This window comes from Hyposmocoma kahamanoa, unplaced genomic scaffold, assembly GCF_003589595.1.
Source record: "Hyposmocoma kahamanoa isolate Upper Pololo Valley unplaced genomic scaffold, ASM358959v1 220, whole genome shotgun sequence".
Classification (NCBI taxonomy): domain Eukaryota; kingdom Metazoa; phylum Arthropoda; class Insecta; order Lepidoptera; family Cosmopterigidae; genus Hyposmocoma; species Hyposmocoma kahamanoa.
The window spans coordinates 1,462,665-1,488,865 of NW_020653740.1; the positions used below are offsets into that span (position 1 = coordinate 1,462,665).

A 26,201-nucleotide genomic window follows, 5' to 3' on the forward strand; every position below is an offset into this window, starting at 1 on the left:
AGTACTCCACGCCCTTAACGGATCTAGCACGACTTTTCCTGTAACCCTGTATATTGTACTTCAAAAGTATTTATTTATATAAAGTATTTATTTATAAATTTCGTTCAACTAATACATAATATGTTGTCAATTTGTTAGTTTCCTTAACCTAAAATAAGTAATTACTTAATAAATCCCTACAAAATGTATGGTAAAAAGTATTTTGTGATTTCTGACATTACGAGTACTCTTACCTCAGTTGGTCCCATAGAGACTATTGATTCTTAACAGAGACTGGATCGAATGGCATAAAAAAAAGTTTTGTAAAAATTGTCTTTTATCTTGCTAACTGTACCATTTTCTCAAAATCTGTGAATACCAATCAAAATATCTTCAAAATTCATGGATAGTCTTCTAGAACCGTTTTCCTGTAACTACAACGTTTAAGGTCAAATTTACACTCTGTATATATACAAATACTTTTGTAGGACAATAAAATAAATTACAAAAAGTAACAATAATAAATAAAATAACACAGAAAGATTATACCACAAAGCAAAAAGGAAATAAAATTAAGGGAAAAGAGGGGAAAAAAAGAAACCAAAATTAGTAATTAAGGAAATTAATGGATATAAATTATACACAAATTTAGGATATAAAATATACTTTTAGCAGAGCTCACATAACAAGAGAACAATTACAGCAGTAGAAAAAAGGTGACAATGTCAACGAGCAGACAGCCAGGATTACAGTTGAATGAAATTTCCAACACGCCCACTTAATCCTGGCTGACTTGCTTCAGCAGCTCACCAACAAATAAATGGTGCTTACAATAATGTAAAGCTTTCTCGTGAGTACATCAGCTATCATTTGTTCCGTCGGCATATACCTTAACTATAAGTCTTTGTTATGAACAGCCTCTCGGGCATAGTGATATCTGATATCCACGTGCTTGGTGCGCTTATGAAACACAGGGTTAGTGGCAAGTTTGGCTGCAGACTGATTGTCACAGAATCACAGTCTCAGTTTGCCCCGTCAACTCAGCAAGTACTGCACGAACGTACACAGCTTCTTTGGCTGCTTTTGACAAAGCAATATACTCCGCCTCGGTGGACGAAAGTGCGAAACAAGATTGCTTATAACAACCCCAGGAAATGTCATTCCTACCTAATTTATAAACAAACCCCGTATATGACTTACGATCAGCCCCGTTAGCCCAATCAGTCCCGTTAGCCCAATCAGCCCCGTTAGCCCAATCAGCGTAAGTATAATCATACAAGCAATATTTATCACGTATAATACTTTTTCTGTACACAAGACCTAAATTCATGTGCCACTTAAGTAATGCAATACACGCTTAAAATGTTCCGCTGCATACCGGGTAGTATACTGACTAAGGAAACTAACGGCAAATGAAATATCAGGTCGAGCGGTCACAGACAAGTACATCAGACAATCTATGAATTCTTGATACCGTAGCCTGCTATCATGAGTTACGCTGTCAGAAAACTTCAGACCTACGTCTATGGGCGTCTTAGCTGCCTTGCAGTCTTTCATATTAAATCGTTCTAGCTCATACGAGTTTCATTCTTACCAGATCAGACGATATGACAGCCCCTGAATGCTCTAGTGCGATGATCATCGGCTTGTATTCCGTCGGTACACCTTTCAGCATCACTGGACCCAGAAACTCATCGTCAATTAGCTTTTTCATGTTCGCCAATTGCTGCGCTGATGATAATACCTCATTTACATAAGCTTCCATGTTAGTGAAGTTTTCAAGTTTAACGGCGCACAAGTTCTGAAGTACCGCACTCTCGAACTGAGTTCTTTCGTCATCATACGCACGTTCTAGTGCATCCCAAGCATCTTCAGCTGTCTCCGCCGACACTAAATGACAAAATCACGACTTTTCGACGCTCAAACAAATTTGGATTTTGATTTCTCATCAAGCCGATTTCTAACCTCGGGCTTTGTCGTAACCGCGTAGACATGTCCACAAATCTTCTTGTATTAATACATTTTTCATGACAAATTTCCATTAGGCGTAATTCACACGACCGCGTAACTTTTCTTGAGAAAAATTATTATAATTATTTCCGGACATATTGAGGATTACGTTGTTTTAATTGTACGGAATCATAACCTAATGGAATATAAATTATACACAAATTTAGGATATAAAATATACTTTTAGCAGAGCTGACATAACAAGAGAATAATTACAGCAGTCGAAAAAAGGTGACATAAAGTCAACGAGTAGAGAGCCAGGATTACAATTGAATGAAATCTCCAACAGAAATGTTCCTTAACTATAATAGTCGTTTGAAGGAATCAAGAGAAGGGGATCGTCGAAATGATTCAGGGAGAGAATTCCATAACCGGATAGCAGATCAGTAAACGAGTTGGAGTAAAAATCGGAGGCATATTTGGTATGAGTATATCAGAGGACCGAAGAGGACGGCAGAGCGTAGAGGAGTGAAAATTAAAACGTTCTTTAAGGTCAAGAGGCGCAAAGGGATAAAATAAAGTACTCTACTTTAAGAAGGAAAAGTGTGTGAAGGTCTCTACGTCGGCGGATGGGTAGCCACTTAAGTTGAGCGCTAAACTGGGAAACATGAGATAAATCTTACACATATATTTTGGAGCCGTTTCAATTTATTAAGAAGGGTGACTGTCAAATCCAGATAACACACATCTGCATAGCTCAGTATCGGATGTAGGATGCTCTGAGCCAGCGCAATTTTAGTTTTAATAGGCAAAAAGTTCTGAAATCTCCTAAGTGAAAAATGTACACCAAACACCCTCCTGCTGACCTCAGCAACATGCAGCTTCCATGTAAGTCACCGATCAAAAATTACCCCCATATTCCTGACTGTGTCCAAATAAGGAATACGAACGCCAACGAAAATTACTGGTGGTGATGAACTAAGATCAACACGAGATACGTACCAAGGACTACTAATAGTGATGCATTGTATTTTTGATGGGTTAACCCTTAGACCAAAATACCGACTTCAGTCAAGATAAGATTGAAGGTCCACATCGGTGGCATTGATGGCATATGATAAGTTGTTAAGTGACGACTGGGTGTAAATTTGGACGTCATCAGCATTAAGATGATAGGAAGAAGTGAGGGAATGTGTTAATAAATATAGAAAATAAGAGAGGAGAAAGGACACCCCCCTGTGGGACCCCGGCAGAAATACTGCACCACGTAGAGAATGAAACCTCATAACGGATGCGCTGCCGACGTCCCCAAAGGTAGCTTCGAAATCAATTAATAACTGCTGGAGATATGTTAAGTAAACGTAAGACTTCCATAACAGATCAAAGTCAACATCACTAAAGGTATTACTGAAATCAAGCAATGTCAGAACAGTCAATTGCTGGTTTTTCATGCCCATACGGATGTCGTCAGTCATTTTCGTGAGTGCGGTAGTCGTACTATGACCGGTGCGGAATCCGGACCGGAAAGGATTGCAAAGGTTGTTCCTGGTTAGGAAATTCGTTAACTGGTGGTGAACAAGCTTTTCCAGGAGTTTGAATTTGATGATTAACTAAAGAATTACTCAAATTTCGGAATTATGTAAACGTTTTATTGATATTAAAACTAAGTGCAAATCAAAGTTTTGAGATTGAGGAGGTATATGATATAAAAGTTTTCTTAAAGTTACTATTGAGAAACATCTACGTTGGATATGTCACTTGAATACATTAACAAAAGAATCAGTAGGTGTTGCTGTGTACTCTCAATACTGTGGGACTTCCTTCAACTGAGGTGGCTATATACATTATATAATATAGTTTTCTAAGAAAATATTAACGATGGTTTACACTGCAAAAGCTTTTATATAATTTTTGATAAGCCCAACGAATTTTCTCTTAGAAATATACAGAAAAACAAAGGCTGTTCAACTTACATCTCATAGGGAATAATATTGTAGGAATTGTATGTTTGTAAGCGAAAATAAGCAACTGTTTAATGGGGTATTTGACGTTCTTGTTTGCAATGTATAACACTGGGATCGTCTTGTATTAATGTTCTCGCATTTGATGTATGCTTAACTCCAATGTGAAATTAGTACTTAATACTTTATACTTTGGCATTTTTATAATGAAAGTTTGTGATTTTGAACGTTCAAAAGACATAAGAAACTGATAAACAACGAAATTATTATAATAGTTCTACTAGTCACATGACAACAAGTAATATGACAAACAAATACAATTTTTATATCTATTTAGTCGCTTGCTCGAAAGGTTAAAGTCCCATGGAAGAACGTGTAAGAAACACGTTCTTCCATGGGACTTTCTTAGTCTAGGGATATTTGCTCTTGCTCTTTTATATGCCAAGATAAATTAGACAGCGTACATATTACGTATCTTTAATCACTTAACTTCTAGGCTATAATTAAATTATTTCTCATTAAGTTCCCATAATTACGAAACCGAGCTGGCGGCGGCGTTTCCGTGAATTGACGAGGGAGAGGGCAAGCGTGCTCAGCGTCTAATTATGGGGATTATCGCAAATCTGGTGGCGCCGATACGCGATCTGTCGCCAAGCTCGATCGATCACCAAGTGTTTGACAAGACTGTCGACTACCTTAGTCTGCAGATAGGTGCCATGTCCGACAAATCGGTGTCGGATTGAAGACAAGGTGAGGGTTACGGGCAAAGTGCTGCGAAAAGTTCCTTGTATACGGCTAGGGTAGTTTTCACGTTTGAGCTTTAAAGTTCTAAGTACATACTTTTAAATGTGTAATGTTTTTGATGTTAAGACTGTTAAGTTACGGATAAATTTTGACTTGGTGCTTTTAAAATTTGACTACAATGTTGCCGGTGTTTGTAGCAAAAAATTAGCTACTTGAAATATCACTGTGTTTGGCAAGTGTCAAAATAACATCAGCCTTTTGATTATACTGTATTGTTTTTGTGACCTTGATATATTCATACGTTGAAAATAGGACTTTGAAAATTTGTATGTAATACTGACATTGGTGATGATCGCCATAATTTTTGTATTATTCTTATAAAACTGACACTGGCACAAGCCTAGTGGCCGCCACAAAGGAAATAATAATACGTATGTATTTCAATTCAAGCAATTAGAATGTAATTTATTACCCTGATGGAACGAATTACATAGAAAATTGCAGTTATACATGTTATCACACGAGAACTTACTGAACACAGGTGATTAAGTTGTAGAGAAAACTCCTAAAGTGTAATGGAACCATACCGTTTGGGTATCAAGTGAAATTTACATTTTAATAGACTATTATACTCTGAGCAAATGTGATACACAAAATTTAGTTACGTTAATTGAAAATTTGTGAACGATGAATTTTACTAAATCTGTTTAATATTTTGTTTGTTACATTGTTATATAATAGCGCCGACTCAAAATATTTCTTTGTGAGGCGTTCCTCATTATTGCCCGTTGGCAATACCTGAATGAAGGATAGATTCCGAATTTTTAGGTTGACGTTTGCCTGTAGCTAGGTGAGTAAGACGGATGCTGCCAAGTGAAGGACCCGTGATATTGGTGAGCGGATGCGGGGCGGGGTTGTCGAAGGTTTCGGGGGCGCGACGCGCGCGGCGGGCGGGGGGCGCGCAGGGCGGGCGGGCGGCACGTAACAAGTGAAGCGGCCCGGGGAGCAACAGTCTGCCGCAGCCCGGCCACGCGGCCTCACACACACAACAACAAGTGTCGCGCCAACATACTCACCGCGTTTCACTCGCGTAAGTAGCATCTTAATGGTTTAATTGCTTATTTGTACTTCGCTTGGAGCGTCCTGCACGGCTGCACCGTGCGAAAGCGTCGTCTCCCCCTCCGAGGTGGCCGCAACCGCCATGTGCCGTGGCAGGCGTCGTAACTCGCGGCTCTTTCATGGAAGCTTTCCATCAATATAATGGTAAACCTGTTGAATGCTTGATGAGACGAAGAGCTATGACTGTCATTTTATTCTCCAGTCAGTCACATCGGAGCCATGTTTCATCGAGCTCAACATAGCGTAATGGCGCTGCTAAGGTGCCGCGCGACCGCTATTACCATCGCTCCCGTGCAGCTCTTGTTATTTAACTGCAATCTTTGTAGTATCTAAATTATTTAATTCGTTTTTTATTATTGTTTTAAACCGATCGGTCGGTATGTCATTCAATAATCATGTAAATTGTACCATTTGAGCACCTAAGGATTACACCTATTTTTATTGTAAATAATTATTGGTGCTTCGTGCCGAGTACCAAAATAACACTGATTTTACACAAGTTTATTAGAAGGCAATATATGAATTATTAATGTATTTTTTATTAAATACATTTACTAGTTCAGAATTCAATGTTAATAATAAATAATAATATCCTAAGTGATGCATAATGTACATAATAATAATAATATACCAGGCAAACAATTATCAGATCATAAACTAGGAATTGTAAAGTAAGGTAATTGACTTCAAGTCTACTACACAAAACACCCAGAACCAATTTATAAAAGTTCGTTTAAGTTCGTCGTACCGGGAATTAATTATTTAGAATTATATCTAATTATGCGTTCTTTTAATGAATAAATAATATTTGACTATAGTTTTAATTACATTTATGTGGTTTTTACATGTTTCATTGTGTATAATAAATAGTTGCTTATAATTATTTAAAACAACAAATTGATGAAGTGTCTAAAGTGTCTTTACAGAATAAACAATTAAAATATTATCGCTATAAAACTATTATTTTATACAAAATTAATAAAATATACCGTACCCTCAATCCAAAAGTTACAAATTGTACGTTTCGACAATATACTGTGTATAATGTCTAGTGTTGGTTATATACAACCTAATAATACTAATTAATGACGTAAAGTATATTTCATGGGCATTACATGTATATCGTTTTATTATTTAATGAATAACTTAGAATTAATATGTGAAACAAAGCACAGTGTTTTTAATTTTCTTAAAGTGAGCTCTGTTGAAACTTAACCGCACATGTAAAATTTAAACAAATTTCCTACGTTTTGGAGTTAAAACCGTTGCGCGGAGCAGTATGTGCTTTTCCAATATTTAAATTCATAATTTTGTACAAAGTTGAAGTGTTTTCATAAAGTTTTTCATTCAAACCTGGGCTTCGTCACCAGTTGCGTGTTTTCTAAAATATCTTCAGCATTTTAGAATTATGAGAAACGTTTCATTTATCGAATTTAAGTTCGTAACTGGTAATTAATTATTTCTGTCTTTTCAAATTTATTCTAATGAATATGTGTGAATATGTGTGCATTAATATGCACACACACTCGCACACACGCGCGCACACACACACACACGCACACACACACCCATGCACCCACGCACGCATGCACTAGGGAAACCCTGTGTTGCGGGTGCCATGGACACACACATAGACAACCACAAATTACACCCACACTCACACATCTTAATGATTATGAGCGGTAATTAGCTTTGATAGTTCACAATAAGTTTGTAGTTATGAAATTTTTTTGTTCTCAAATACCAACGAATACTAGACACATGTAAGTACTTACATTTTACAAGAACAAGTGTGGCTGACAACATCTAATGACTTAGTCGTGATTAGGTTCTGGTAACAAAGGTTAAGGATTCCGGGGTTAAGCTAGAACTGGGTTAGCGTATTGTAAGAGTCAGTTGGACGATAAAAGATAAAAGAGAGTCGGCTAGCGACAACGATGGCGCAAATAAAATCAGCTTATCGCTACAACGACTCGGATCATCTCAATATTAATTTGATATCTACCCCCAGGCGGTTCTTTCACTCTTTGAAGGTAAGCGAGAAACTATTAATTTATTTGTTACTGTACTTCTTTTTTTCACAAATCGATGGCTTAGCTGGTGCTCTTTGTTCATACATATTTCGTCGTTATGCGGATTCTCGTGTTTACACCGATACCGTTAATATTTAGTAACTGTAACGCGGAATTATCATCAAAGTCCAACTATTTACTGTCGCCTTTTTCTAAAAAGATTTGTTTGCAGCAATTGATGCCTTGTGCTACGTGGTATTGATATCTAAATATGGATTAAATATTAATTATAGCCCATTCACGTTCTACTTTTAGACAAAGGTCTCTTCTAAATTTGAGATAATTTACTTCATTAACAATTCTTCAAAGACGTGTGAAAGTTGAACCCATTGTCTTTGTAAACGGGGTATCTACACAGTCGGCGCCAAAACATAAAGCATCTGTACTTCTCGAACAACTTCTGAGCCTTAGCTTTTGAAAATTCCTTATTTTTTCCATGTACAAAAATAATTTTACTTTATATTATTAAAACTAATTCTTTCTTGTAACTATAATCTATTAGTTTATCATAACAAAGCATATAATGAAAGAATATCCACAAATTAAAAGGATAAAAAATAATTAATAATAAATTTATTTATTCTTCACTACAATACAACAACAACACGCAATAAAATAAAAGTGCTATGTGAACTATTCTATAGGAGACTGATAAATTAGGCTCAAGGCCTGTATTTCAGGACACCAGTTTTCCACCCCTTGGTGATAACGTTTCCAATATATTAGTTAAATTACAAGAACTCTCCAATGCGATAACAGTGAGATAAACAATTAATAAAGTTTAATTAATTTTAAAGAAAAAAGGAAAGTGTCAAAATTAAGTGTTAGTAAAGTTAGTTTTTTTCTGTTTACTTCTGTTTACACACGCAGTGTTTGTGTGTGTGAAGTTCTGTGTGTGTATGTTACTACTTCAATTTATTTACAAATTAAATATTTACGTGTAATTAAATAGAACTTTAAAGACGTAATTATAACTCTATTCAGTCTCAGAAAGAGTTCAAAGATTATACAAGGCGAGCTCAATTGAAACTAAAAACTCATTGTAAGTTTTTGCTTAGCATTTTTTCAGCATATTTCATATTATCCGGGATTTAGAAGATAAAAAAAATAAAAGACTAATTAAATTTTTAGTTGTCACTTTTTACGTCCTGATTAACTTCGTAAACACCCTGTATTGAATACATTTTAGGGAATTGACATAAATCTTTATTTTTAACCGACTTCAAAAAGGAGGAGGTTCTCAATTCGACTGTATGTTCTTTTTTTTCTTTTTTTTAACCGACTTCAAAAAAGGAGGAGGTTCTTAATTCTACTGTATGTTCTTTTTTTATTGTATGTATGTTACGTGATAACTCCGGTATTTGTGAACCGATTTTCATGATTCTTTTTTTTTGGAAAGGGGGTACTTCCATAGTGGTCTCATTTCATTTTGAAGGAAATCGTCCACCTCTAAGGGTGGCTGTTCACGCATGAAGATTTATTTTTATAAATAGCGCCTAACTTTCATTTAGGAGCAATTACTTTTGACAATTATTTAGTTGATTTTGCTATTTCTCCAATTCAAGGCTTTTGTCCCTCGATATACTTTGAGTAGTGTCGTAGTGAGAACCTATTTTTATTATCTCCAGTGTCAAGTCCTGTATAGTGGCGAACTAGGGGATATTTCAATAAAACTTAGCAAATAGCCGTAATTCCACGTACTTTTGAGGTCGGTTTTTTAGTACTCTGTACTGAGATTATAAAATCTGTTGTTTTCTTCAAATGGAACAAGGCATAGGTAAATGCTTAGAATAATAACGCATAGAATGATGGTTTCATAAAAAACGAACTGTCACAAGTGAGGCAAAAATCAAATTCATGTAGGCGTAAGCAACTTCTATTTACGCTCGTCGGCACGCACACAAATATACAAATAATGATGCCACATTTCCCTCAAAAGTGGGGAAATTGTATCTTGCTTAACTCATCGTTAAGTTAGAGGTGCCTACAGATTTGCTCGATTTTGTCGATCGTTACTGTTGATCGACAACGTCAAGTGACAGGAATTTTCAAAAATTTATTTTTGGTAATCCTTATGGAAATGGCATTTATATCTGAATACACGAAGGCGGACACGACTTTTCTCATTTCTAAATCCAAGATGGCGGACACGTCTTTTCGAATTAATGCAATATGGGAATCGTTTTCGAGGTATTCGAGGTGCTCATCACGAATATGGCATTTATTTCTAAATCCAAGATGGCGGACACGACTTTTGAAATAAATGCAATATGGGTAACATTTTCGAGGTATTTGGGGGTGCTCATTACGAATATGGCACTCATTTCTAAATCCAAGATGGCGGGCACGATTTTTCATATAATGGCAAGTTGGGGATCGTTTTCGAGGTATTTGGGGGTGCTCATTAGGAATATAGCACTTATTTCTAAATCCAAGATGGCGGACATGACTTTTCAAATAATAGCAAGTTGGGTGTCGTTTTCGAGGTATTTGGGGGTGCTCATTAAGAACATGGCACTAATTTCTAAATCCAAGGTGGCCGGCACGATTTTTCGAATAATGGCAAGTTGGGTGTCGTTTTCAAGGTATTAGGGGCTGCTCATTCCGAATATAGCACATATTTCTAAATCCAAGATAGCAAAGAATTAGAAGAAGAAGAATTAGAAGTCTTGTCCTCCATCTTGCATTCAGATATACATGCCATTTCCTTATGGTTTACCAAAAATACATTTTTGAAAATTGTTGTCAACCATCTTGGATTTAGAAATTAATGCTACATTCGTAATAAGCACTCTAAAACTCCTCGAAAACGTCTATAATTCTCAATCGTTACTGTCGACCGACAATGTCGAGCAAATCTGTAGGCACCTTATTAAATACTACCCAATTCTTATTTAACTCATATATGAACAAAAACCTACAAGCGAGTTTAAGTGCGACTATCGAATTTGAATATATAAATAGCCTGATATTATCTGTGGGCCATGTTTACATGAAAAGTACACGATAACGATTAAGAACCTGAACCTGAAAGTTATTTATACACGATTTTGGTGAACTGACGATGACTTTTTAGTCAGTGTTAGTTTCCTGAAATAATTTTAGTTAAGAACTGTTGAGTCTGGGCAAGACAATTTTTTAAATGAGTGTATGATGAACAAGAATAATGATTTTTCACATGAAACTAATGAAGGCAAATACTAAATATATTTCTTAAAAATAGCTAACGTAAATTCCCTACAATGTTGTTGCGGCGGTGTACATTTGTAGAAATTTTGCAACAGTCGCGATATTGCCTATTCTCAAAAAAATACGTAATATAATTATTTTGAAACAGAATAGCAAAATGGGGAGAAAAAACCCGTTACTTTGCAACATTTTCGTATCTTGTTGCAACGAAATTAATTTTCTGTTTTAGTGAATATTTACATAAAAATACAAGTTGAAACGCGTTACTTCCTTGTGGAATGTGATGTTAGTGTCTATTTTATATTTGTCTGATCTATTTTTAAACCCAATTACCGCACATTTCGTCATTTTTAGCAAAAATTTTTGAGCTGCTCGCGGTGCAACTTGACCTTGAGCACTGACAGCCCGCTCGCTCGTGTAAGCCCTTAGGGCGTCCTACAATTTGCCTCACTTAGCGTGTGCGGGCTAGGTTTCTATGCGTTATTATTGTAAGGGTAAATGTAGACATTTTACTAGCAAGTTTTTGTATGTGTGGCCTCCAATCCATGTTAGTGTCTATCTCGATATCCAGTATTGTAGCCGAGTTCATCGATTCGGTAATTGTATTATTAAATTTATAGTCTAAAAAAGCTTTGTCTATCAAAATTAATAAAGTGCACGTAAATCTGATTCATTGGAAAAATTTCTCATTCCTTTGCCATCAGTCTCTTAATATGACCACTACACAAATACTCCATGGCATGTATAGGTATAAAAAAAAAATCACAGCCGCCCCGCAGACACCCCGCCTTGGTGCACTTATTCTAAAGTACGTTGGATATCAAATAACTTTTAGTAGAACTTCCACGTGCCTAACTATTAAATAGTTGCTCACATTATCTATGGCTGTGTCATTATTGACATTATAATTAATAGAAAGATTATTTTCATTAATTTTTTTAAATATATATCTTACACAAGCTAGCAACTATCATTACAGGACTAACCTAACGCAATAATGTAGCTGAAATTATCACCTGTTGAATATTGTTAAAGATATTATATTATACCATATTACTTTACAAACTATTATTATACTTCATAAGTCATAACACATTACAAATAAAGCTATTTTATTGAACTCACACAGAGAACATTTAAACTCAGAACATCATCAAATTCATAACTTGTGTCAGTGTGCATTGTTTAAAAGGTTGGTTCTCCCGCAAGGAATCACCAACAACTAAGGCTGCGGCTCCATTTACCTATAGGGAACGCAAAGACCCACACAACTCAAAACCTCTGCATAGTACATAGCTTCTAACATTTAGTTAGTTGGTTGTAGTAAGCGGTAAATTTTATTGATATAGGTGTATAATTTTATACATATGGAGGGAAAGTACTTTAAATATTATAGATAGGATACTTTGATTCATAGAGACATTATTTTATTTTTTAAATTAAGTAATACTGCAGTCAAAGATTTCTAAAGAGCAACTTCTACGTTGGGTGTATTTTTATGATGTCTATCGAAAGGGTCAATTTTTACTCCTTGTTCGAATCAATGTAATGGCATAATGATGTAAATATCTTTACTTTAGAGGGCGACCAAAGTGGTAGTAGAGACTGATGATCTGTGCCTGCGAAATGAGTCAATAAAATTTACTCGAGTACGCGGCAATGTTTATCAATTTTATCGGTCAAAATGAGTTGCCCCTTCCTGTCCATATAGTCGTAACTTTAATGTCCCTTCATTTCAGGGGACTCCCAGAAAATGATGTTTGGGAGTAGGGAATGAGATTTTAACGATTCATTTGGTTGGCACTTTCATACTCTTTTATGGTCCCTAGAGACGGATTTTTATCGTTATCAAGCAAGATGTCATCTGGTATCAAAAGTGATGTGGTCAAGGTGTACGTATACATTTATACATTGATGGTATTTATTCAGAAATAGTGCTATTTTCTCATGTTTTTAGGGTACGACCTGCTTAATGATCTCATTGCGTTAGAGAGCTGTCTCGAACCTTTGTTCCAGCAAACTCATTGTTTGCTGTGATGAGATCATTTAAGATAGTAAATTTCGAAAGTAAAGGGAAGGAAGACGCAACATGCTTTATCTTTTATAGTAAATCTATGGGAAACAGGCAACTTATTTTTCACACGTAAATAGAATGACAAATCAATAATAAGTTATAGTTCATTCGTGCAAGTCGACTAAACAAAAATAGCTACATAAGGAGATTGAGAATTTGAGAATGAATGCATTAATGGTCACGTCAGTGAAAAGTCGGTCCTTGTAGTCGGCGCTTATATTGCATAGCATTACAGTCTACAATATTTTCCGCCTAACTTACTTAGACTTTTGAGGAAGGTTTCCCAAAAATTACTTAAAGTTTAAAATAATTTCAGAAAACGCCCGACCGCGGCGCGTTTGTCTAAAGTTACTTGCGGATTCCAGTTTCATTTCACATTGGCATGTTTAGCATGCAAATATGTTTCAAACTCTTACCAAGCTACCTATTTTGGTAACTTTGCATTTCTTTGGTGTTATGCGCAAAGTTTTTCAACAAAAAAGGGACTAAGAATTTCTTTATGTTTATTAAAAATACGGTGAAGAGAATTACAGAAAGAGTTTTCTTTGACCTGAAATACTCCCGGCATACCTTTTGTTTTTTTTGCCTATGTGTACGACGAAAGGACATTATAATAGTTATATATTCTCTGAAAGCATTAAATAAGTAACGCTTTTTTGAAAATTTTACCAGTATTCGTAAAACACGCAGTGGAAGTGTCGCCGGCCAGAGGGAATAACCAGGCACGTAATAAGATTATTATCAAAGAGTCAGTCTATTTGACTCGACGCTCCTGAGACACTCGTAATTTTCAATTGTAAATAATCAAGACTACAATTTGCTTCTGACTCTTGAAGGATCGAAAGCCATATATAGTTTTATTAAATAAGATGGTGGAAAATTCTTTGTTGATCCTCAGAAATCCCTTTTTACTGCGATAAAAAGGGTTTTATCGGTGTTGGGTCAGCAAAGTGTATGTAAATGAGAGCGCGCCGGATATATAAACTTTAGCGATAGATATATAGGAAAATTGGGGTCTTGGGTAGCATAACCCACGAGATTTATGCTGGTTGTATACCATACCATAGCTACTTACTTCTCCCCACTAATTATTATGTATCTAGTGTAGTGTATTGGTTCTTTCATCGAGACATGTACAACTGTAGCCACTTTAAGCTAGGCCACGGCCAGGCCATGTCATAACGTTACAGCGGAAATGACAAAGTAGGATTTAATCGCATGACGCGTATAATGTTGATTTTCTGATAATTTATTCATAGCAATATACATTACATGTGTAATGTTTACCGCGTAATTATACCTAAATTTGTAAGGTGTATCTTTAATATGTTTGATAATTTATTGTAAATATTGGGCTATTGAAGTATTTACATCTAAATTTTAGTCTCATAAATACTTCAAGCAGTATAAGAGGCGGGCAAATTTTCCCAACCATATTTTCGGAATAATTAAGAGTTTAAGGGTATGAGAAGAGGTTTTCAAGAATAAATTCCGTATGGATAGAAAATACCTAACAGTCAGACAGTTACCAGTTCAGATTGTAAGCGATATTATTGCTTCTTTAAGACTTAAATCGATCCTTTGTTCTTTATAAGCAATTTTAAGTAAAAAATATTAAAATTTTCTTCGAAGAAACTGTAGTCGGATTGTAAAGTTCAAACACGGGTCAGATGAAATATATTGAGTTATTTCATGTTAAGTGTCGTAGGTTGTAATTAATATTCTCTTTCGATGAGAGTGTTTTTTTATATTTTATTCGGTTTAATTACATTTTTTCAATTATCTTTGTGGAGCGATTTTGTATTATATTGTCAATCAGTAAGTAAATTACAATTCCTGAAAGTACATTTGAATATATGTAAAAATCTAAGTCAAAATTAAAATCAAATCATCTTTATTTCAAAGGTACCTAAGCAAATTACACTTGAAATCGTCGTATTGATTAAACTCCACTGCTCATTCATAAGACAGATTTCCCTCAGAAGAATGAACAATAAACTCTATGGGTTGCTCTTTTTGAAATATACATTTAAATGCATTTACAATATTTATTTCACACATCTTATACATGGTAAATACCTGCAAGAGCTGAACAAAAAATCGTGGTGACGGGTCACTACCATGATTTTTGTCACCCACGTACGCAGAAGCTGTATAAATAACCTTTAGCGTAAAGTTTTTGTTTCATTATAGTATTAAACCTCGTAAATGGCAAATTTTGTATATCATCAGGAATCTCATTATAGAAGTGTATACGTTGCCCCTTAAATGAATTTGAGACGTTGTGAACACGTCTGTCAAGAACAACTAGTATATTTTTATTTCTCGTATCGTGCATTAGCACTATTTTTCATAAAAATCTGAATGATATATTCGAATCGTACGTATCTATAGACTTAGCAAATTACAAACCTCGCATCCGACATAAAGTCTGCATTCATACGAAATACTGGAATAACCCTATCTACGAGATTGGAAGTATAACAACTATCGATTTGGTACGAAATATGTTGCATTTGTAAGCATAGGATGTACAGCCTCGGAGCAATATCGGCAGCTGCTCGTAATCGGTCGTCGGCACATATTGACATTACATAATAATCTACAAATATGCTGTCGATGAGCTCCTTGTCTGCTTATCTTCTACTAAATTAAGTTTTTAAGGAGTGATTTAATTGGAGTGCGAAAGAGAGAACAGTAAAAGCCATTGTAAGGGATATCCTGGTATAATTCTAATAGCAGTAGAGTTCCTTGTGAAAGAGTTCGTCCAGGTAAGTACCTTACTATTTCTACCGCCAAACAGGAATGTGAGCATTAATGCGTTCCCGTTTCGACTGGTAAGGGTGCTGGTGAAGTTGCAGGCACATAGAACTTTTCTCAGGGTGACAGGCGCAGTGACAGTGCCCTTCAGATCTTTGCGTTTAAAGCTCTGAGTGGCAGTGCAAACAATTATGGACAAGCGTGTAGTTTAGCACCAGGTCCGTCACTTGATATTATAAAAAAAATCCTAGATAAGTAATTCGGTGAGTACTACATTTTTTCTATATTATCTAAAAGAAGCTTTCATTTGTTCTTTTGATATTACCGTTGAAAATTTTAGGTTAATTTCTTCGAATCCTATTTTAGATCACGCAGAATTAGGTATCTCAATACCGCATATCTTTTAGAGGTCATCCAGGATCTAAACTATCTCAAAGGTTAGAGATGTTTTAATCATTCGCTAACGGGGCGTCTCGGTCAAATCGCACACAAATAACACTCCAATTAATTTTGTTAGTTATCAGAGCTATTTGAACCGTTATTGTCAGATCATTTTATTAGTGCAATATCTCCGTACGCCATTCTTTGTTAATTCAAGTGCTATTTAATTTACTCATGCCTGTGCCGGGTTACTCCAATACATACGTCATTTACATTTAAGTAATACGAATTGGGTATCTACACATAGACTATACATCATGTACATATATGTATAAGAGTTATTTTCTGCATTTCTATAATTATGTTGATAGTAGTTATTTGCTTGAAAAGTTTAAAATGGGAAAGTTGAATTCTAAAACAGCTTGCTAAATAAGCAATTTTCTTTGAAAGGGGTTGTTTCAAAGCAGTTTTCTTGAATACTGATAAAAAGTAATCAAGTTGTGGGTGATTTCTATTGTGGTTAAACAGTATTTCGGGTTAATTTGACATGGTCCTTAAATAAATAATAAATAAAATAGTGGTAATCAATTATCTTAATACAAGGGACAGATCTTACATTAAGGATTATTAAATAGTGTAGCCCTTGTGTTAGACTGGCGACCGTACTAGGCAATTAAACCTGTTTTACAGCTCACCAGGCCCTCAGTTTCTTAGAGCATACACACATTACATAAAAACAATTTGTGAAAGAGTTCGTCCGGGGTAGTACTGCCACCTTATATATTTCTACCGACAAGCAGTAATGTCAGCATTACTCTGTTCCGGTTTTGAAGGGTAAAGGGTGCTGGTGAAATTACAGGCATATAGGACTTATCAACTTATGTCTCAGGGTGACGGACGCAATGGCAGTGCCCCTCAGATCTTTGCGATTTAAAGCTCTGAGTGGCACTGCAATTGTTATGGACAGGTCTCAGACAGGTCAGGCTTACCATCGGGCGCACGACTTGTTCGTACTGTCAAAAAGTAATTGTTTTATGTTATTTGAAATTATAATAATTAGAATACAGTAATTCGGAGTAGTAATAGTAATTCGGAGTTGGTTGAAGCTGTTATTTAGAAATACAATGCTTTTGTGTAGTTTCAATATAACGTTCATTCAGGCCTTGAGGCGTACAGCCCGTGGAAATGTCTATACATTGTTAGTGCAATAACGACCTCGTATTTTCCTTCTTTATTTTATACTTACGCTCTTAGTTCCACGTGTCCACAACGTCCGTCATTTAGAAGCAAAATCGAAATTTCTCTTCTGTCTAATTTTGCTCGTAAGTTTGAGCAAAAATAACTTACTTTGAACAAAACAATAAAATGTTTTTAAACGTTTACATTGTAACGAGAAAGTCGTAAAACTATGAACATCTTAAAATATTTTTATTTAGTTACCTTTTGTAACTAAGTATTTAGTTATATAATATAATTTCTTCAAGAAACATATTTGACAAGGACTAATCGTTTTGTTCGAATCACTGCAGTTGATATATTAGTTTCGGCACAAGATCTTAAATGAGGCGTGTCGAAAATTGGGGTAAGAGTTAAAGCGTGTTCAGGGCATAACCTAATTTAATTTCAAATTTATATATATATTTTTATGATACCAAGTGACGGGATGTACAAGTCATGCAGCTGATGGTAAGCGATATGCCTGTCCATAACAGTTTTGAAAGCGCTACTCAAAGCCTTAAATAATAATAACTCGCACACACTCATATTATAGCCCCACACTAGGGAAACCCTGTATAACGAGTGCCATGGACACATACATGGACTCCTACAAATTACACCCAAACTCACGAGAGAAATAAATGTAGACCATATAAATATTTACCACGGCCTGGGAATCGAAGCCGAGATGTTTGCGTGGCAGTCCGGCATGGTAACTATTTGGCCACGGATGCAGTAAAGCACAAATACTTACACTCATGGCACCGCGATTTCGATTACCTAAAAAAACGTTTTTTTTGCGAGGTACTATACGTTTTTACAAAAAGATTCCGAATCATACATTCAAATTATTATTTCCTAAGTTTGAAACTTAATTAAAAGTATTTTGATTGAAAAGTCATATTACAAAATTGAAGACTACGCTTTAGATACAGATGTATGGAACGACGACATGGGTCTACATTCTACACAAATTTGATTCAAAGTGTTATTCCATCGCATTTAAGTTTATTTAAAAAGATCAGTACTTTAAAAAATGTCGTTTTCAAGTGCAAATTCTTTTTATCTATGGAATAATGATTCTTTGACTTTGACTTTGAAAAATCTGAAGGGCATTGGCACTGCGCCCGTCACCATGAGACCTAAGTTGGCAAGTCCGATATGCCTGTAATTTCACCAGCACCTTCACCCTTCAAATTTGAAACGCAGTAATGCTCAGATTAATGCTTGGCGGCAGAAATATGTAAGGTGGCAAGTACTTCCCTGGACGAACTCTTTCACAAGTAGCTTTACTGTTGCCGAATTGAATAGAATAATAATCTTATTCTGTAATAAGTACTTGTAAATACTAAATGTAATCTTTATTTGATCAAATTTTTGGTACCCTCTACGTGTATTACCTAATAACTATCTATCACGGACACTTTTGTGGACTCTGGAATTTGTTTTAATCAGATTAATAATTTTTATACAATAACAAAAACAATTAACGTAAACTTTTCGAGCTACCTCCACAAAAATTTTAGTTTATTTTAAATCGCAGTAATTTTTGTACAACTATTACATCATAGTCTAACTTAACAAGTCTACTTAATAATATTTAGGTAATAGTGACTTAATAGGTAATATTTTCTTTGCTATGAACATAATAAATGTAATAAGTCTTATCCTCTGTTGAACAAAGCAGTGATACAAATTTATAAATCAATAATATACATAGATGAGATTATTATAAGATTTTGCCATTCTTTTTCAAGACGTCAAAATTTTGATATTACAAATTTTATTTTTTATTTTTAACCCTATGGCCCAACTAAAAATGTCTACCTATATGATGTTGTTTGAGTTCATAGTACTAACCCGCAACAATTTGATCTAAAACAAATAAATGTTGTTTTTTTACTGTAACAGACAATATTTGTAAACATCACTATTATCAAGAAAGAGCTTAGGTCACGGGTAAGCTCCCCTTTCCATCAATCTATTTAGTATCAATGGTCTTGGTTACAGAGGTCGATTCAGAAACTGCAGCTATTGACTAATTGCTTTAACCACTTATTTACCCGATAACAAATATTCTCCGGCGCTTTGTTTGATTAGTCGACTGCTTTTTCCGACCAACAGAGTGGTAACAGCTGCATAAAATGGTAAAAACTTAATATATTTATCAAACAGAGTATCTTGGCAACTATAGAAGTGGAAATACGGGTCTGTTTTTCTTCAATATGATTATGTTAATAATTTTAGATAGATTCCAGTGGCGTAAGTGTAGCTGAAGCTACACTTACGCGTGAAGTCTAGGTCAGTGTTGGGAAAAATTTAATTTGTTGATATGTAAATTTTGCGCGGTAGACATGTCTCAGGTTATTTAAAATATCGTCCTGGTGAATTATGAATTATGCTTATGAGATAGCAACTTTCTAGAAAGCTATAGATATTTAGTCACCAGACACAGTCAATTTTATTTTTACTTATATAAGATAGGTTTGCTTTTGTCCACAATTTTATTAAATGGAAATGGATGTTTACAACTTTTCATAGAAGATCCCTGTTTACTGTGATATTTTTGGTTATTTCAACGCGATTTCATGAACTAGCTACATCATCCATTTAATTCTAAGAATTATACTCGTATAATACTTATATTAATTTTACAATCCAAATTAATGCCTTCATTTCGGGAAAAATCAATTAGACAACAAGTTTCTTTCTTGTGTTAACATCTTGTTATGTTCCGACGACGAATTTTTTTTCTAAGTAAGATTAAAGCTGTGGTGGCTCAAGTGCCGTAAGTACTTTTATTTTTCCACTCGGGAGGCTGGGGCGCAAATGAAATTTCATTTCCTGCCCTTTTTCTTTCTTTGTGCCGAGTTAAGTACAATTCTCATTAGCATATTTATTAATTGCGAATTTCTGTAACAGAAGACATACCTAGTAACCTGATGGTCATGGCGAAGGAATAAAACAATTGATGATTTTTTTTCTATTCACAATTTCAAATACTGCTTTTAATACAAAATTTTATCGAATTATAAATAAACAACTGATTAGGGACTCCTAAGTACGATGATGGATTGAAACATTGTATATTGTTCAAAATTTCTCGCTATAAGGATTACTCGCATATTCAAAGGCAAGATAGGAATGAAAATGCGAATTCGCTTCGTAGAATATCTAAAAATATACCCCTCTTCATGCTCTAGCAGGCTTCAAGAAGTAAAATATGCCCCTTGTACACACTTTACGTGGAAATATTAGGGGTTAAAAATATGAAATTGAAGTAATGTCTTTTCAGTGAAAATTCAAATTAGAAACTGTTTTCAAATTAACTTTTAAATTTTATAATTTAGTAACCTGAATTGAAGGTTTCATTTTCAGGGTTATTCATCCGTTTTCGTTTTGGCTAATATTGTATTTGCTTACACAGATACGTAATGCAGTACAAACAAATATTTACGAAGTGTATGGAGTAGATACAGTAACGAATGCACTGTGCCTTTTTCGTTTGTTCGATTACGCCTGGATAAGGACCCTTGTGAACAACTGGAGCTTAAATTGATCAACCGTAAATCACGTAGGAGTTAGCATATGATTTAATAATATAAAGCGTTTGTGATAAAAAAATCGGACAATGTTCACAAAAGTACCTATCCTATTTTTTGGTGGTCTAGTGTATTGATAACATGCATGTACGAGTATATTAGAGTATATAAAAAATGACAATTTTCAAACAAATTTTTCTTTTTGAATTATCATATGTATAAGTAAATTACCATACTTTGAAAAGTCGTCTACAGCGGCCATAATTAAAATAAGGAAAATAAAAAGAATTATCGAATGACGACTACAGTATGTCTTGAGGTTTTAAATAATATTTCCAGACTTTTCAAACGTTGCACAGTATTTTTTTACTCCTAAAATCGGACATGTCCCTGTTAACAAAAGAATTAGAGAAAACGTTTCATTCCGAATGCATGAGTAAAACTAAAAAAAACAGACAATCGTCTGGCATTTTTTTTCTAAATACTTCTCTTTGGCATAACTTCCAAAAAAAAAAGAATCGAACAGAGAGACGGTCGAGATACAACAACGCTATAAGTATCTCATTTCCACCACATCGGGAAGTATGCCTTACATTTTGAACAATTGTGACATAATAATAGCGCCTCCGTATACTACCTAAGGACGGTGGCGTGCCGACTAGTGTTGAGTTACTCATACACGAGGTAACTCTTTGTACCACTAGCTTGGTTAGTTTGTCACTACACTTCATGTCATAAAAATGTCCCACCTCACATCTCACCTCATGTCATAGTCTCATGTCACACTGTTTCGAATTCGAATGAATGACAGAGCGCGAGCGTTGAGGTGTTCAGGCGATGTATATGACAACGAGGAACTCGAGGGAGTGAGTAAGACATAGCACGTCACTGTGACTTGAGATCACACGAGCTCACGAGCCCGAAACGAAGTGTACCACAACACAAAGTACAAAGTGTCAATGTCACAGTCCTGTCCAGGCGTGACTTAATGCCGGGTTCATGAACTGTATCGAAATTCGCCGGTAAAATTTTGAGTAAAAAACGCGTATGTTCCTTTATCTTGACATTGGCGGAAACATCGAAGGTATCGATGGAGCTATAACATTTTAGAGAAGAAAACTTTTTTCCATCCTCCTAAGTGTCCAGGCAATAGTTTAGTTATTTCGAAAATTATGTTTTGGGACCGATTGCTTTAAAAATCTCTTTGGTTTGATTACTTACTTTAAAAAGTTTGAAAAGGTGTTATTTAATGATAAGTATTGATTACATTTAAATATACCAACATTACTTAGATATCTATTTACCCGAAGAATTATTATTTAATGCTATAAACATTTGGAATCAGTTTATTTTCTATTAATTTATTAATTGTGTATAAAATACATAGTATCGGTATTGAAACAGTAATTAGTCCTGCGCTTTTTAGCTGATTATACATCATACGATCATACACTACCATAGTACTAAATAAAATTAGCATTTATTTATACTATATCATAACACTTAAGTTATCCAATTGATTGATACCATCAAATTATGAAAATGTGCTTAATGTCAGTTGAATCGTTGCCGTAGTCACCTCATTTGAAGTAGGACACCACCTTTATTTTGTACCACCTTATTTTTTCAAACGATGTACTCCCTCAAACTCATTTTAATTTTATGTTCCAACCCAACACTAGTACCGACGCTTCGGGCTTCGTCCTCCACTAGACCTCGGCCTACGGCCTCGGCACTTGTACTATGGCTAAAAGTAAATTTTGACTGTAAATTATTATTAAACACCCATAGAGAACACCATATGCCGATTTTCAGTGGAATTAGAGCAAATTTTTATCTACCGCCAAAAAAGTTTGTATGGTAGCCATATTGAAAAATGACTAAAAGTAAATTGTGACCGTAAATCATTATTAAATACCCATAGAGACCCCGACATGCCGATTTTTCAGTCGAATTAGAACAAATTTTTATCTGCCGCCATTGACTTACAATTATATGGACGTCGGGTCCGCGCTAAAAAGTGTCCGAACTTATAGGGCGTTAAAATCGTATACAGAGCGTCATTCACGCTTTAGTCTTCGTTTGTTCGACTGACAGCGAAGCAAGCAAAATTAGACAGTACTGCGATGACATTACAATTTAAATTCAACGTTTTAGCTTTTTCATATTCCTTTACATGTTACTACGTTTAAATAGGTTGACTTGGGACATTTTTTTTCGTGGTTTTTGTGTTAGACCCGTCGTCTATTTATTTGTAAGTCAATGTCTGCCGTCAAAAAAGTTTGTATGGCAGCCATATTATATTGAAAAATGGCGAAAAATAAGTTTAGATCATAAATTATCATCAAACACCCACATGCCGATTTTCAAAGGATCAGAGCATTTTTTTTCTACCGCCAACGAACGCTTGTATGGCGGCAATATTTGAAAATGGCGAAAACCAATTTCGAGCACAAATTATTATCCGGCACTTCTAGAGGCAATGACAATTTTCAGCCGAAACAAATCAAGTCTTTTCTAGCAGCTATTTTTAACAAAAATAACGCTTATATGGCAGCCAAAAAAAAAAAAATATAATTAAGGACTCCTAAAGACCCCCCGCTTGTCAATTTTCAGCCGGATCGGAGCAAGTTTTTCTTCGGCCATGGCTTCTTGAATTAATTTTCACACAGGCAGTTGACCACTCTTACCCTCTATGATATTCCTTCGAGCACATCGTGCCTATCTCTAATAGTTTCCGTGACAGAAGGCTCCAAAATTCGTATGACGGCCATCTTGTTTATTTGAATTTCGAACATTTTTTACGTTCGGCGGATATTGACCAGGGTGTACCTCTTAAAAGTGCAAAAATATTCCCTCCATGTATTATAGTTTTTGCAGGACGTTGATCACTCTTTCATATTTTCCACATTCAGGTCTCCTTATATTTGATTCTTTGCTTTGGAACCTATCCGCGTACAACGGTTTAAATATCTTTTTTACACCATATCGGGAAGTATGCGTTCTATTTCTATCAGTGAGTAAGAACTTGTAGCTTTATATTCTATGAAATGAAATGATACTATTTTTCCGGATTTAAATCGCGTATACAATATTAACAACCGTGACCATGGGACATGTAAAGAGCCCGAAACGTTGGTTTGTTTGAAAAAATAAATATACTTACGCGATTTAAATCCGGCAAAATAGTTTCATTTCCTATTTCTATTTGTGGTTTCTATTTCTTTTTATTTCCCAATACGCATTAGACTAGCGCGGCGGCCTGTCCTAAGCCCTCATTGTCAGAGAAAATCAACAGTGAGACGTGTAATAAATTGGTGATGTTGGTGACTGGTTGGTCTACATTCTCACCTGATGAAATGTGAACGAGGACTGCACGTGCTCGCTTAGAAGCCATTTGTTCACTCTAACCTTGGTATATATTTCGACCCAAAAACCGAAATAATAATTGAATGCCTAATAATTGAATGTTCAATCAATAGTAATTAATGACTCTTGACGGCAATGCCTGAAATAGACCATAAAATAAACATAAAAAAGGTAGAGGTTAAATCTATAGGTATGTGTTCTTTTCATATTTACTGAAACTAAACTTTTAAGTTTATACTTAGTTCATGAAAACGGTGTCTTTCCTTAGTTTTAAGTAGCAGCAGAGCTTCTTGTGAAAGAGTTCGTCCTGGGAAGTACTGGCACCTTGCTTACTTCTGCCGCCAAACAGTAATGTTAGCATCACCGCGCTCCGGTTCTGAAGGGCAAGGTTGCCGGTGAATTTACAGGCACATGGGACTTGTCTACTTATGTCTCAGGGTGACGGGCCCAGTTGCAGTGTCAGATCTCGGTAATTTAATGATCTGAGTGGCAGAAATTATCTTTCTTTTTAGCTAAATATAAGTATATATTGAGATAACTCCAGGAAAAAGGTAACATTAACTTCGTTACTCATATGTTATCCAAATTACAAGTTGTAATTTGTTTTCAGGTGTACCTACTCACTTTCACTAAGCAGGGATCCAACTCTGTATTTGGGTAAGTTATATTTTGGTATTATATGCATAATATTATGTTACATTACCCTTTTGACACCAAAATAACTTACTTATTTCGTACCTTTGAGACTTTATCGTTTAATTAATAACGACCAAAACTCTGTAAATTTTGATTTATTTTAGGGATATTAGGGTCACCGAGTACGTACATGAATAACCTCAAAAAATTGTGTTAGATACTTATACTTTTGCGTTTTTCTAATCGTAATCGCGTATATTTGTTTCTTCAAACAAATCAACATTTCGGGCCCTATTTTTCACTGTGGATGGTTTGTATTAAAATTAGATAAAACTGGTTGATTACTTTTCCATCTCAGTCTGCAGTGACCATGGAACCTGTAAAGGGTTCGAAACGTTGGTTTGCTGGGAAAGAAACAATTTAAATGCCAATAAATAGTTTCATTTTGATAGGCATGGGTCTCCGCTCAGGCGTGGGCTCAGGATGCAATGCGGGTTCGGGACTTCACACGTTTTCCAATAAATAATATTATATAATAAATTTCCAATTTAGGAAACGAATATTTCTAAGTTGGTTCTGGTCTGGGCATTGCCCTCACAGTTATTCTTATTCTGGTATTCATAGTACAGGAAATTCCCGAATTTGAGACATCTCTTAGTGTGATTGTCATTTCGATTGTCGGCGTTTTTTCCCTAAAACTTCTCTTTGGCGTAGCTTCCAAGAAAAAGGAATCTAACAGAGATACGGTCGATATACAACAACGCTTTATGTATCTAATTTCCACTACATTGGCTAGTATGCCTTACATTTTTAACAATTGTGAGATCTTGTACTCGTAATAGAGCCTCCGTATACTATCTACGTACGGTGATGTGCGGGCGCTTCGGGCTTCGCCCTTCGCGGACATCGGCCTCCGGCTTCAGCACTTACGATTTTATTAAAAAAAAAAAAATAGCTCTTTCAATGGCGGCTATATAATAAAAATTGCAAAAATATATTTTAACCACAAATGATTATCAGATAATCCTAAAAATCTTTTGCAATTTTCAGCCCGAGCAAAGCAAGTTTTTTCAACAGCCTATGAACGTGAACGGCTATATAAAAAAATTGCGGATACAAATTTTTATCCCAAATTATGATTGAAGACATGCAATTACCTGTGTTTAGAACTGCAGGGAGGTAAGGGAGGGATGTAGGGAATGCCCTG

At 35.3% G+C, this 26,201-nt stretch overlaps 1 protein-coding gene across 1 annotated transcript in view; it reads left to right on the forward strand.

Moving 5' to 3' along the window:
* Nucleotides 1-5,653: 5,653 nt before the first annotated feature.
* Nucleotides 5,654-26,201, forward strand: part of LOC113228047 (regulating synaptic membrane exocytosis protein 1) — a 145,552-nt gene continuing 125,004 nt past the window's right edge. Inside the window, exons 1-2 of the mRNA XM_026461186.1 lie at nt 5,654-5,724; nt 24,969-25,015. The gene's annotated coding sequence lies outside the window, so the exon portion shown is untranslated. The remainder of the gene's footprint in view (nt 5,725-24,968; nt 25,016-26,201) is intronic.